The 13,567-nt window shown below is 38.7% G+C and overlaps 2 long non-coding RNA genes across 4 annotated transcripts in view; one reads left to right on the forward strand and one right to left on the reverse strand.

Annotated features, from left to right (window-relative positions):
• The window catches only part of LOC106509894 (uncharacterized), a 434,988-nt gene that overhangs the window by 402,727 nt on the left and 18,694 nt on the right, over positions 1-13,567 (forward strand). The window contains exon 6 of one of the 2 annotated variants that reach the window (XR_014842537.1): positions 7,430-8,000. This is a non-coding gene — a long non-coding RNA (uncharacterized LOC106509894). Of the gene's footprint in view, positions 1-7,429; positions 8,001-13,567 lie in introns of those variants that run through there. The other variant, XR_014842539.1, reaches the window with a different exon arrangement.
• LOC106509892 (uncharacterized) overlaps positions 1-13,567 on the reverse strand; it is a 545,897-nt gene that overhangs the window by 263,038 nt on the left and 269,292 nt on the right. The window lies entirely within an intron of this gene.

Genomic DNA, 13,567 nt, shown 5'->3' on the forward strand with positions numbered 1-13,567 from the left:
ATTTGTCCCTGTGTATTTTTGATATTGTTTTACCTTGTGGGTTTTTTTTTCTATTTTTTAATTTAAGTGTTTTTTTTTTTTACAATATTGTTTTAGTTTCAAGTGTATAGCACAGCAATTGTTTTATTTATTTATTTATATTCTTCAGAGTCTCTTCCCTTATAGGTTATTACTAGATACTGAGTATAGTTTTCTGTGTTAGGTCTTTGTTGGTTTTCTGTGTTAGTAGGTCTTTGTTGGTTAACTATTTTATACATAGTAGTGTCTGTATGTCCCTGTATATTTTGGCAGAACAGGTTTAAGGGACTAGTGTTCCAATGATGATACTTTATGCTATGTATATTAAGCATTCAGCTATCAAATATAGAAAATGAGTCCAAATGTTAGGCAAAGTCTTAGTCCGTTTTGTGGATTGGAGTACCATTTAGACCAGTGCTTCCTAGGCTATCTGTGACAGAGGACCAGTTTTGTTTTGTTATGCAAGTTACTAATTCATCTTGATCTAAACATTTTTGTTTTGCTTTGCTTTGTCTTTTTAGGGCCACACCCATGGCATATGGAAATTCTGAGGCTAGGGGTTGAAGCAGAGCTGCAGCTGCCAGCCACAGCCACAGCCATAGCAGTACCAGATCTGAACAGTATCTACAACCTACACCGTAGCTGGCAGCAACACTGGATCCTTAACCAAGCAAGGCCAGGGATTGAACCCACATCCTCATGATCACTAGTTGCGTTCTTAACCCACTGAGCCACAACAGGAACCCCCAAACTTTTATAAAATGCAATAAAAACATATTGTTCAGAAAAATGATAAAACAAAGACAAAATATGGTGCTAGGACACTTTTTTTTCTTAGTAGATTCAAAAGATATACTCTGTCAAATTGCTATCGGATTTCTAAATTAGACCCCCAATTCAAAGACATTTGTCACTGCAAACCAGAAACTAAGCATTTTCCTACTGGCACCAGTTCATACTCTGAGCAGCCCTGAGTTAGCATATGAGCATGTAAGCAGCATCTACACTATAAGCTGCTGTTTTAAGTTTAGGTGAAATGGATTCTCACTGATAAGTATGTGAGAATTGTGGCAATGCTTTTGTGACACGCTATGTTTTTATCTGAAGATTGGAACGAATAGTGACCTCATGAGACTATCACAAAATAAAGTTTTTCTTCCCATTTTCCCTTGTTCCATGCACTAACAGAGTACCACGGAGACATGTAGAAACTTCAGAGTTTGATGTAGCCTTTTTCTTCTGTATGTAGTTGCAGTCAGAAGATTCCCTTCCCTGGTCACTGCAGCAGATTATCCTGTCACCACTGATTTCCAGGTCTCTACATACTCGAGTAGGAATCAGTAATGGTTACATGATTTGGCTACCCTGAAAATAACTTTATGCTAAATATGAGCAGCTGGAGTTCAAAATTGCATTCAGATTCCCCCCACCCCAAATCTGTTATTGTGTTGTGTATGTGTGTGTATGGGAGGGGGTACATGCATGCTTATGTGTTTATGCATGTTTATGAATGTCTTTTGGGGAGATACTTTGAAACCCTGTAACTTCATTTCTTTAGACTTTGCCTCTTTCCTTTTCTCCTTTTCTGCAAGAATCTATGAACTCTTCCCTGTTTCATAATCAGAAATCTAAGGTCCCCTGTTCTCTTTCTGTCCAAATGCTCACGCACTTCTATATCTCTCAGAAGACCTAATCCAATAAGAACATTGATAAAGCAGGATTCAGAGTGGGATTCCTAACCTTTACCCTCTACTATATTACCTTCATACTCTACCTCCTGTTTCTACTTACTTTTTTTTTCTTTGTCTTTTTCTTTTTAGAGCTGCATCTGTGGCATATGGAGGTTCTCAGGCTAGGGGTCGAATCGGAGCTACAGCTGCAGGCCTACAACATAGCCACAGCAATGCAGGATCCAAGCTGCACCTGTGACCTACACCACAGCTCAAACACTGGATCCTTAACCCACTGAGTGAGGCCAAGGATCGAACCCGCAACCTCATGGTTATTAGTCAGATTTGTTTCCACTGTGTGACAATGGGAACTCCTCTATTTACTCCTAATTCAAATTATCTTCAGTTGCAGAACTTAATTCTGGTGCTATATGGCTGAGAGAAGACAAGAGATCTACTGAGGGCTGTTTAATTAATGGCTTTTAATGGAGAAATTCTAGCCATTGTATGTTACTAGATGACAATATAGGTTAAAGAACTATAGGGCCTCGAGAGGTAGGAAGAGGCAATTTCCAATACTCTCTCACTTTTGATATGCTCATATTACTGTAAAATCATCTGTTTATTTAAAAAATCTTTTATCAGCATATGGAATGTCAATTCTCTGACTCCTAAAAGTAATACAAAATTGGCTATTCATCATTTTATTTGGATTCCTTATTTCATACCCAGTTACTATCAGACATTGAAAGGAATTTAAACATTCACAAGAAATATATCCACCTGCTGCCTTCTTTCCATCAGGAGAGAGCCATTTTGGATAAGAAATGAGATCTTGTTGTATAGCACAGGTAACTATAACTAGTCACTTGTGATGGAATACGATGTAGGATAATGTGATAAAAAGACATTTGTGTGTGTGTATGTGTATGACTGGGTCACTTTTCTGTATAGCAGAAATTGACAGAACATTGTAAATCAACCATAATAGAAAAAATAAAAATCTTTAAAAAATTAAAAAAAAATTGTCAAAATAATATTAATATACATCACTGCCAAAAACTCAGCATTTATATATTGACAATGTACTTGCAAAGAGAAGGGAGATAAACAATAACCATATATCAAATGCTTGCCTAGCCACATTTCTTCAACAGAATTATAAGAAATGGTCCATTATTCTTTGTCCATATTTCATGCCTCCACTCCCCCCCCCCAAAGCTGCAAATGGCATATACATTGGTCACTGCACTAAAGTAACAATGGCAAAAAGGAGGCATTTCCTAAGGATGAAGGTGGGAGGTAGGTTTACAATTTATCAAGATAAAAAGAGTGGTAAGACATTTTTGTTTTTTAGAAGAGCTCACAGATTTTTTTTAAAGTGAGAATACAGGCATCTAGTTCACTGAGAACATAAAACCCTCAAGGAAAGGAGCTATTATTTTTTTCTTTCACTCTACCAGTTGCCTTGCTCTTTGGAGGTCTTGTTGAGTTACACAGTATGACTTTATTAAGATACACAAAGCATCAGGGACTAAAATCTCCTAAACTGCCACCAACCAAGGGACCAAAGACTTTAGATTCATTGCCCACCCAATGAACCATGCACACACAACCTTTAAGTAGAAAAACAGCATGTTACTGTCAACAGAAATATACCAGTTCAACTTCCCTTAGTAGAGATATGGTTGGTAACCAGTGCTACTTGCTTAGCAAAACACTATAAATAAACAGATCTGTTGAGGTAACCAATATTGTCCACAAATAATTGTTTCCTGCTACCTGAGTCCATAATGCCATAGCAGCAGTAGATAAGGGAATGCTGAGACCTAGCCAAATCATGTGTTTTAAATGGAGGACACCTTGATCCTCGGGCCTTTTGTAACTACTATATTTTACCCCTCAAAGAACAAATAAAAGTCCTCTAGCAGTTTAATGGAAAAGAGATATTTAGTTTAGCCCAAACATTTCCTAAGATACAATAATTCACCTTACAATTCCAGTAAAATCCATGAAATCAGTGCTCCATACTCAAGGACAAGGCCCAAGAAGCCAATTAGTATTTGGGTACTTGTACAATGACTAATAAATAGTACTTTGTATATAAGTGTGTAGGAGGGTGGGGTGGGTCAAATAATGAGGTTACCAGGTTGGTTTGTATTTCTCAGTGAATTGGGGCCAGCTACCCAGCAGTCTGACCAACTAATGTGCATCTCATTTAATGTAATAATATACATTAAGACCTGTCAGGCCCTATTGTGGGAAATGAAGAACTACACATTGTACCACTTCATATGGAATTCTGCATATGGAACCCTTTAAGGGTTCTTAAGAGACCCATTGGGGTTTCTAATTATTGTGAAACATCTCCTGGAATCCAGAGATGGAAGGCTCTTGGCAGAATTGCTTCTGCCATTTCAAATGTTCACTGTGAAAATAATTAGATGATGAGATTTAGACAGAAACCACTAACGAATGTATTTTTTTAAAGTCTCCTTTGCTTTTAATGTACAGAAAATGAAAATCTGAAATCGGCAAGTCCAAAAGGAAAACAATATGGTGCAGTTCATTCTTGGGGTGGGATTGGGGGGTTTCTTTTTTCTGACTTTAATGCTTGGCTTCCTGTGGTTACAAGTGGGGGGGAATTTTTTCATTTTTTGAACATTATACAATCCTGTTGAAAATTGGACCAAGGGTTGTTTTTTTAAACTTCTGTTCTAACTTTCTAAATGCAAGCGAGCCTCCATTGTTCCTCCAAGATTATGCCTATTTCTTTACAGGGAACCCTGACATTAGAGAAACTTGCTTTAATCAAGCTTTAAAGTTATCTCCCCCTGTACACACCCAGCCAGAGCCAGAGAAACCCCATCCTCTGAAACTGTGGGCCAAGCTAGCATGTAACCAATTAGGAACCCTCACTTGTACCCAAGGCACAGAACATATTTGTTCAATTAAAACAAACAAATATGATTAGGAGTTTACAAAGCCATGCTCAGGGAAAGATGGACATTTCAAAAGAAAGGCTGGGTTAAGAAGGACGTGGCAGTGATAAAAGTAAGTTGCATAAAATCAGAAAGGTGAACTTAACAAGGAGTCAAATCTCATACACAGCAAACCGGGAGGTCTGGAATGAATACATCAAGGCTCACACTCTGCTGCCTGCATCCCATAGATGTCATTCACATGCCTAGGACATTCCAGCTCAGAGGATATATCTTTCTCTTACCCATCCATGACATCCCAATGCACAGAACAAGAATCAAGGGAAATGGTCAGTGTACACCAAGCTGAGGCGGCTCTCTGTTTATCCTGAGGTCCAGCAACACTGGACTGAGAGTGAATCCCACTGTGTCCCACCAGCCCACCCATATGCCCTCCATTTGTTTCCAGTTTGAGATGGTCATTGGGTGCTGGATGAACTCTCCTGACTGTCACAGAACTGAAGCAGAACTCGCTATGAGATTTGCTTGATCTAACACTAGTCAAAATATCCTCTCCACCTTTCTCTGTTTTTTGATACTAGGTTAAAGTCTAATGCTTTCTAGATTTACAAATTTCTCTTTTTGGATTTCTATTAAGTTTGGAATTGTCCACCAGAAAGATTTTTTTTTTCCTCAGATGCCCAATAGGCAGTGTTTCAGGTGTTATATGTAAGTCAGAACACAGGATATGATACAATTCCTGTCCAAAAGGGATATATTTCAAAGGGAAGAGGGTGATTAAGAAATATAAATATTAATACGCATTTATTGAATGCCCACAATATGCATATTGATGTCACAGCTCTTGAGAAATTATATTCTATCACTCCCATAGGTATTTAATCTTTGTACTGTTGAAGTACCATGTTGTTTTGTTTTGTTTTGTTTTTACAATCTAAACCTATGTAGATTTAGAGTATGTGAACATTGAAAATTCCAACAAGATACCACCAGTGTCCTTCCTGTTTCTGCCCCACCTGCCAATGCAAGAATGATATCCTCAGGATGCAATGCATCATGGTTTTTCTCACCCCACATTTCCTGTCCAGATGTCTTCAATGAGTTTCTGTTTCTGGTGGAATTGTCAGGAGATCAACAAATACACATTAAACATTTATAATATGCCAGGCTCTGTTATAGATGCTGGGCAAGGAGTACTTAAAAAACAGAGAGCATCCTTGTCTTCAGGGAAATTATATTCTACTGGGGAGAATGAGACAAGTAGCTAGCTAGCTAGATGGATAGAAAGAGAGAGAGAGAGAGAAATAGATAGTAAGATGGTGGCAAGTGCTATGAGAAAAGAAAAAAGTGGGAAAGAGGAACAGTGAGTGCATAAGAAGATTAACAGTTTACTTTTTTTTTTTTTTTTTTTTTGCCTTTTCTAAGGCTGTTCCCGTGGCACATGGAGGTTCCCAGGCTAGGGGTCCAATCGGAGCTGTAGCCACCAGCATACACCAGAGCCACAGCAACGTGGAATCCGCGCCATGTCTGTGACCTACACCACAGCTCACGGCAACACCGGATCCCTAATCCACTGAGCAAGGCCAGGGACTGAACATGCAACCTCATGGTTACTAGTCGCATTCGTTAACCACTGAGCCATCATGGGAACTCCTAACGGTTCAATTTTAAATGTTTATTGAACACCTACTATATGCTACAAGCTCTCCTAGGCACTAGTTATGCAATAATGAATAAAACAAAGAAAAATAGAAATCCAAACTGTCAAAGAGCTTATGTTCTCTTAGAAGAAAACAAAAAGTGGATAGATAAGTAAAATATGTGGTATATTAGATGACCAAGAATGCTAAGAAAAAAAAAAATTAAGATAATACCAAGGCCCTAGAGTGTTAAGATGGGGGCATCTTGGTGGGTCTAAGAAGGCGACATTTGTATAAAGATTAAAAGAGGTAAATCGTGTGATATTTGCCAGAAGTATATAAGGAGTGCCTTTTGACTGTTTCAGACATCAGCCTTGGAATGGGAGAGTGATGTCTGCTCTTTTCTTGTTGATACAGACCTTGGGCGTTTGCATCAGGAGAAAAGTATGGTGGGATTAAGTACCTTCCCATCTTTTCCACGCAGTTTTTTTTTTTTTTTTCCCACAAGTCTGATGAATTTTATTTCTGTTTTTTCTTCCTTAATATCATATATACCTTACAGTTAGGGGAAATTCTTTTCAGATTTTGACATTTTTTGTCAATATCTTTATTCTTTAATCTCATGCATGTCTTTGCAGTATTTTGTTAGGAAGTCATGTGTCAAGGGGAAATAGCAATGGGAGGTATTCATTAACCACTACTTTAAACTGTGAGGCATCTTATTTAATCCTGAAGAAAACCCTGCAAGATTTTCACCATACACTCCAATTTTATATATGAGGAAACTGAGAAGGAGGACTGTTAAAGGAATCATCCACCATTGGTTGAATGATTCCATAGATTAACTTAGTAAATGCTGGCATTAATCTGATAGCTACGTCTGTGTTTTCCTCACTATCCCACACGGTAGTGTGGCAGGGACTGTTAACTAAACCCTTAAGATCCATCTTCTGCAATCTTCTTAACAGCAACATTTCTATATTATTGGGTGCAGCAGTGTGACCAGCTACAGGACATCGCCTTGGTTTTGTTTCACCTAGAGGGGAGTCAATCAGAAGTTTTTGGGTGGGGCTTGCAGAAAAACGCCATAAGGGTCTGATGTAGCTGGAAGGTGTACTGTTTTGTTCACTCTCCCTTTCTTCTTTTTTTCTTCCTGCAGCATGGATGTAGAAGCAGGACTTCCAGCAGCCATCTTGTGACCTTGAGGATGGATGCCGTGTGTTAAGCATGGTGGTGTAGAAAGACAAAAGGGACCCAAAACACTGATGATAGCATTCATCCATCACACTATTTCTGGACTGTCTCCCTCCTGACTTCTCTTACTCAAGAGAAAAGCAATATCCATATTGGCTTAATACACTGTTAGCTCACATCATTCTTATCAACAATCAGAGGCAATTTTTAACTCATAGTCCTCTCTATTGTGGAATATACTATAATAGGAAGTGACAGAGTTTTTTTTTTTATCAGGCCACATTTATGTAATAATTATTAAAAAGCTCTTTGCTTTAAAAGCAAAGAAACTTTTATATGGAATGCAGGGTTTAGCACATAGAACATATTTTTAGAAAACAATTGAATAAACACAGCAGTTATATTTTACAGAAACAGATTTCCAAATGATATGTTCCAGTATGTGAGGAGGGTTCTACTTGATAACTACTGAGTCCTGACCAACAAGTGCAATGAAGAAACTTTGCTTGGACACAACCAAGACCCCTTGGCAAGAGGTGAGGGTTCCCCCACAACCTCAACTCTCCTACAACCTTGATATTCTTTCTTTTTCTACCCACCCATTCCCTGTTTTAGCAAAAAGAACATCTCCATGACAGAAATGTGTCAGCCATTTTAGTACTATCTTTTTCACTTTTTTTTTTTTTTTTTTTTTTTAGGGCCACACTCACGGCACATGGAGGTTCCCAGGCTAGGGTTCGAATCGGAGCTATAGCTGCCGGCCCACACCACAGCCACAGCAATGTGGGATCCAAGTCATGTCTGCGGCCTACACCACAGCTCACGGCAATGCCAGATCCCTAACCCACTGCTCAAGGCCAGAGATCAGACAGGCATCCTCATGTATCCTAGTCGGGTTTGTTAACCCCTGAGCTACAAAAGGAACTCCCTACTACTGAAACATTTTAGAAGCTGATCAATTTTAAGACGATGTGTGTGGGGTTTTTTACCTTTTTTTTTTTTTTTTTTTTTTGCTTTTAAGGGCTGCACGTGCAGCATATGGAGGTTCCCAGGCTAGGGGTCAAATTGGAGCTGCACCTGTGGGCCTGCACCACAGACATAGCAACATCGGATCCTTAACCCACTAAGCAAGGCCAGCGATCAAACCCAAGTCCTCATGAATACTAGTTGGGTTTGTTACTGCTGAGCCACAATGGGAAATCTCATTTTTGCTTTTAAGAATCATAAAATCTTGGTGATTACGGACCTCTGTTTACACAAAGCAAAATAACCCAATAGGACTTTTTTGCTACTTGGTTCCAAATAAACAGGTAACTACCAGCAATGTGTCTGCCATGTGGTCTACAGCTCCTTATGAATGCCCCTGTAAATTTCACCTGGCTGACATGACCCTAGTGAGATAAAACAGAGACCAACATGGCATCACATGCTGGGAGTGGAGAGTCTTCTTAAAGACTTACCAGAGCTCTATTCAGCCTCTGGATAACAGGCATTCTTAGCAAAGGACTACAGTTCAGCTCAGTTTGTCTAAAAGTAACTGCTCTTATATTTGCCAGCTCTGCCATCTGTATGCCTCAAATTAATATTAGGTGTGTACCAGACCTCTGAGTAGAAGCAAGTGGAAAATAGTCCTGTTTTCAGCCCAAAGAATCAACAATCCATTCCACTAAGATCCAACGCCTCAGAGAACCTAAGGGATAAACATCAGATAATACTTGGGACTGTGGGCTCAAAGGTGAGGAGGGGCAGAGAAAGTGAAGAGTAGGAACAAGAAATGCTGCTTGTGTTTCTACCTACAAACGTTTTTTGTAAAGTTTCCTTCCCTGGACTCGCCCGCTACTCAAATTCACTCCAGTTCAAGAAACATTACTGAAATATACTGTCTGGGATGTCAAGGATGCTACATACAACTAAATCAGACATGGGCCTTATCCATTCCTCAAGATAGACTTTAAACCCTTTTTTCTACCTCAAACTTAATGTGGTCACTCATAACACTAAACTACGATATGCTGTATTCCTATAACTCTAAATTCAACAGGTTCTGTACAAGGCCCTTAATTTAATGCAATTCAAAAGAATGTTAAGCAACATTTAAGTTTTAGGCCTTGTGGTAAAATCTTACAATAAAAGAGCAAGTAAGACACAGTTCCTGCCCTCCAGGAGCTATTAGTTAATTGGAAGAGAAAAAAAACTCTTAAGCAATTGATGATAAGTTTATGGGGTACCTCCTTAACTACTTACAGCAAATGACCTAGAAGGACACACAAGAGTGTGACACACATTTATAAAGGCTGTAAAGAAACTACTTTTATTCGTTGATAGCAGATGCTCACATTTGTTCAGAACAGCAATGTTCTGAGACCAAGTGATGACTTATGATTGATTTAGGCCAGTTATGACATTCTTGTTTCCAAGTCTTCTTTAGAAAACTTTCTAAATGATCCAGGTTCAGCCAGGGGTCCCAAAGAGAAAGTCTATGTTTTCAAAGATTGGGTTGGCACAGATCTTTTTCTCCTTTCATCTTTTTCCAGCCTCAAGCACAAGTTTGAAGGTGGGGCAGCTATAATATAGACAGGAGACATTGGGCTATTTGGCTGAAATCAAACATCCATCAGCAATGACATATGTGATCACCTCATACGTGATCTATCTCACCGTCCCTCTATTGACTGTCATGCCAACATCATCCCAAGGGCAGAGCATCCTCTTAAAAGCATGCAAGTTCCTTCTTGATCTCTTTGGAAAGGCACACCCTAATACTCTGTGTCTGTGAGAAACTGACCCTAACATCATCAGAGCATTGAACTAAGACCAAGGGTTGCCCACCTCAGATATCTCGGTTTATTAGAAAAATGAACTCTTTTAGTTTAAGCTGCTGCTATTCATATACTCTTTACTTGCAACAGAACACCTTCCTAACTAATACAATATGGCTGAATTGTTCTGTCTGATAATGTGGGGAAAGAAAACTTGTTCAACATCATGTCCAACAATTATTTACCACTTGAATTGTCATTCGTATCAATACTTATATGCATATGCTTTAACTGCCTTCTGAAATTGAAGGAGAAACAATGCTTCTTTATATCCCCTCATAGTGCCTAGGAAGGCTCCCTGTTTGTAATGGGTTTATAAGTTATACACATCAGATTAGAAAAAGGAAAGATAAATGCCTGTTCAGTCTCCAAGAGAATCGTTTTCACTTTGCCTGACTTCTTGCCTGGTGAGAAGTCTTGCCTGTACACTCAGTCTGTGAGCCACCACCCCACCCAACCTCCTAGTGCTCTAAGGTTCACATGAAAGGCTGTGGCCACTGAATAAGGACAGACATTATAACTCAATACCTTGTACCAAAGAAATTGAGAGTAAAAAATGATGTCTCCATTAAAAAATGCTAGGGATGCAAAAAGTTGTGTTAAAGAATCATGCATTTCATATTTCTCCCTGGTCATTCAGATTTGTTCCATGGGCCCTCATGACTGTAGGACTAACCATCCTCTGAGATAATGGCACTTTGAGTTTCACTGTAGCCTGCTTGAGCCCTTCTGGGCAGGGGAGAGTACCTGAAATAACCTCAAGGAGAAGTCCTCTATCTATGGCAAGACCATGCTTGTGAGTCCTCGTCAGGACATGTATCAGTATCTTGCACCAACATGAACTTCAGGGAATCTGAGGGTCATAGACAAAAATTGGCCCCAAATCAAAGCCCACTAGATGAGAGATTTTTGATCACTCAACCACTCTGTTATATTTTTATTTTCTGCTTACTATCACATGTATTTCATTGCTTACATGTGGTACAAAACTGGGGACCTAGGTTCTAGAACAACTTCAGCAATTGACTAGCTGTATGGCCTTTTGTTTAAAGTCCCCTCAAGTTTTAAAATTCAATAACTCTACTTTGCACGTACATATTATTTCATATGGTTAAAAAAATCAGACAACTTAGACATGTTTAGTCTGCAGAAATGAAGACTGGAAGAAGCACTGCAGCTTTTTCATTTCATGTCAAGCCCTCAGATCAAGAGATTAGTCAGAAAAGATAGAGGTAGGAGGAATAGCTTTAAATTAATAAGTAAGGTAATGGCTGAATGTGAGAAAATGACTTAAAAGATTAAGAGCAAAGGTAACTATGGAAAAATGCTTATATATGCATCTCCATCAGACATATAATACCAAAGACCAGGGGCAACATTCTTATTATGGAGGTGAGTTGTGGCAGCAATATATTGTTGTTATTGTTATTATCTACCATTGTTAACACTCCACTATATTACCTACCATTTATGCTACACATATTATGGCCCAGACACTGGGCTCTATGTTTCACGTACTTTAGGTCTCTATCCTAACTGTAAAAGTTATATATTGTTGTCATTTTTGACATGAGAAAATCTGCCTCAGGGCATTTAGAATAACTGAATTTCAAATCCAAAATTTTGGACACCAAAACCCACTACTATGCCACACTAGCTTTCAAATAAGAACGTAGAGGGACAACAACCAGTTAACGAGTTCATCAACAATGTTCTCAGACTGCTCTGAATTCAGGAGTTTGGGCACCTTGTGCAATGCGGAGATGTGGGCTCCCTGCACATTTATGGACACTAGCACAATGCCCTGTTTGGACTCTGGCAGCCGTTTACTGTTTGCCTGCCCCACTCTCCTCTAATGTTTACTGCCTCCTGTAAAAAAGCGAAAAACACAAAGAACTGGATCCACGCTTACCCTATATCTAGTAAACTCTAAGAGGATGGGGCCTTTATTTTATTCCTTGCTGAATTTTCTATGCCTAGAACAGTGCCAGGATTGCATTAGGCATTCAAAACAATAGCACTACATGAATGAATAAATAAATGACAAAGGTTGTTTGGGCCAATATATTCCTTCCATGCTTTTATGTTAACATGTTATTTTGTAGATATTAGATAAACAAGAACTTTCCTAACAAAACAACATTTACACCTTTTATAACAGCTCACAAATGGCAGGGCTAGAGCTCCTTACAGGAAAGTGAAGACAGAGGTAGGAGTAAAACATTAAAAAAAAAATATTTTCTTTTTATGGCTATACTTGTGGCATATGGAAGTTCCTGGGTTAGGGGTTGAATCGGAGCTGCAGCAGCAGGCCAACGCTGCAGCCACAGCAACAATGGATCCAAACTATCCATGATCTATGTAGCAGCTGAGGCAGCACTGGATCCTTAACCCACTGAGTGAGGCCAGGGATTGACCTCACATCCTCATGGAAACCACGTTGGCTTCTTAATTTTTTGAGCCATAGCAGACACTCCAAAAGCTTTAAATTCATAAGTAAGGTGATAACTAAATATAAGAGAGTGACTTGAAAGATTTTTAAGATAAAGGATAATTATGGAAATGCTTATAAGGTCAATTCTATGATACATATAATAACAATAACAACGTTCTCAAAGTAACTGAGAATCTCAGGGCCTGTTTTTCCTTGTGGAAGAGAGGAGAGGAAGTATAGTACAGAATTAAGAACATGGAATCTGAAGTTCCTGACTTCTAGGACATCCTGAGCTGGCCATATGATCACTGCTTCTTTTGTTAATGGGTACATCACTGTATTGATTTGTTTTTTCAGCTGTATTCAATTTACTTTCAGAAAGAAAAGGTTGAATCTTCAAGAAAACCTTAAATTCATGCCCCATTATTTGCTGGATGATTTTCTTTGTATTTAGCATGCACATAAAACTTGATATTGGCCTTGACAGTGATTTCTTGGATTTGACAGCAAAAGCATAGGCAACAAAACCAAAAATAGAAATGTGGGACTACATAAAACTAGAAAGCTTCTGCACCGCAAAGGAAACAATCAACAGGATGAAAAGGCTTCTTATGGAATAAGAAAAAATGTTTGCAAACAATCTATCTAATAAGTAATCAATATCTAAAATATATAAGACTCTCTTATGAATCAACAGCAGAGAAAAATTAACACATTAACAATTTAAAAACAGGCAAAGGACTTGAACAGACATTTCTCCAAAGAAAACATACAAATGGCCAAAGGCATATGAAAAAGTGTTCAATGGCACTAATCATTGGGGAAATTCAAATCAAAACCACAAAACATC

The sequence above is a fragment of the Sus scrofa genome, chromosome 3, assembly GCF_054392235.1.
Source record: "Sus scrofa isolate SSC_HxYL_T2T_F1_AM1 chromosome 3, Sscrofa_HxYL_maternal_Yorkshire_Landrace_v2.0, whole genome shotgun sequence".
Lineage (NCBI taxonomy): Eukaryota > Metazoa > Chordata > Mammalia > Artiodactyla > Suidae > Sus > Sus scrofa.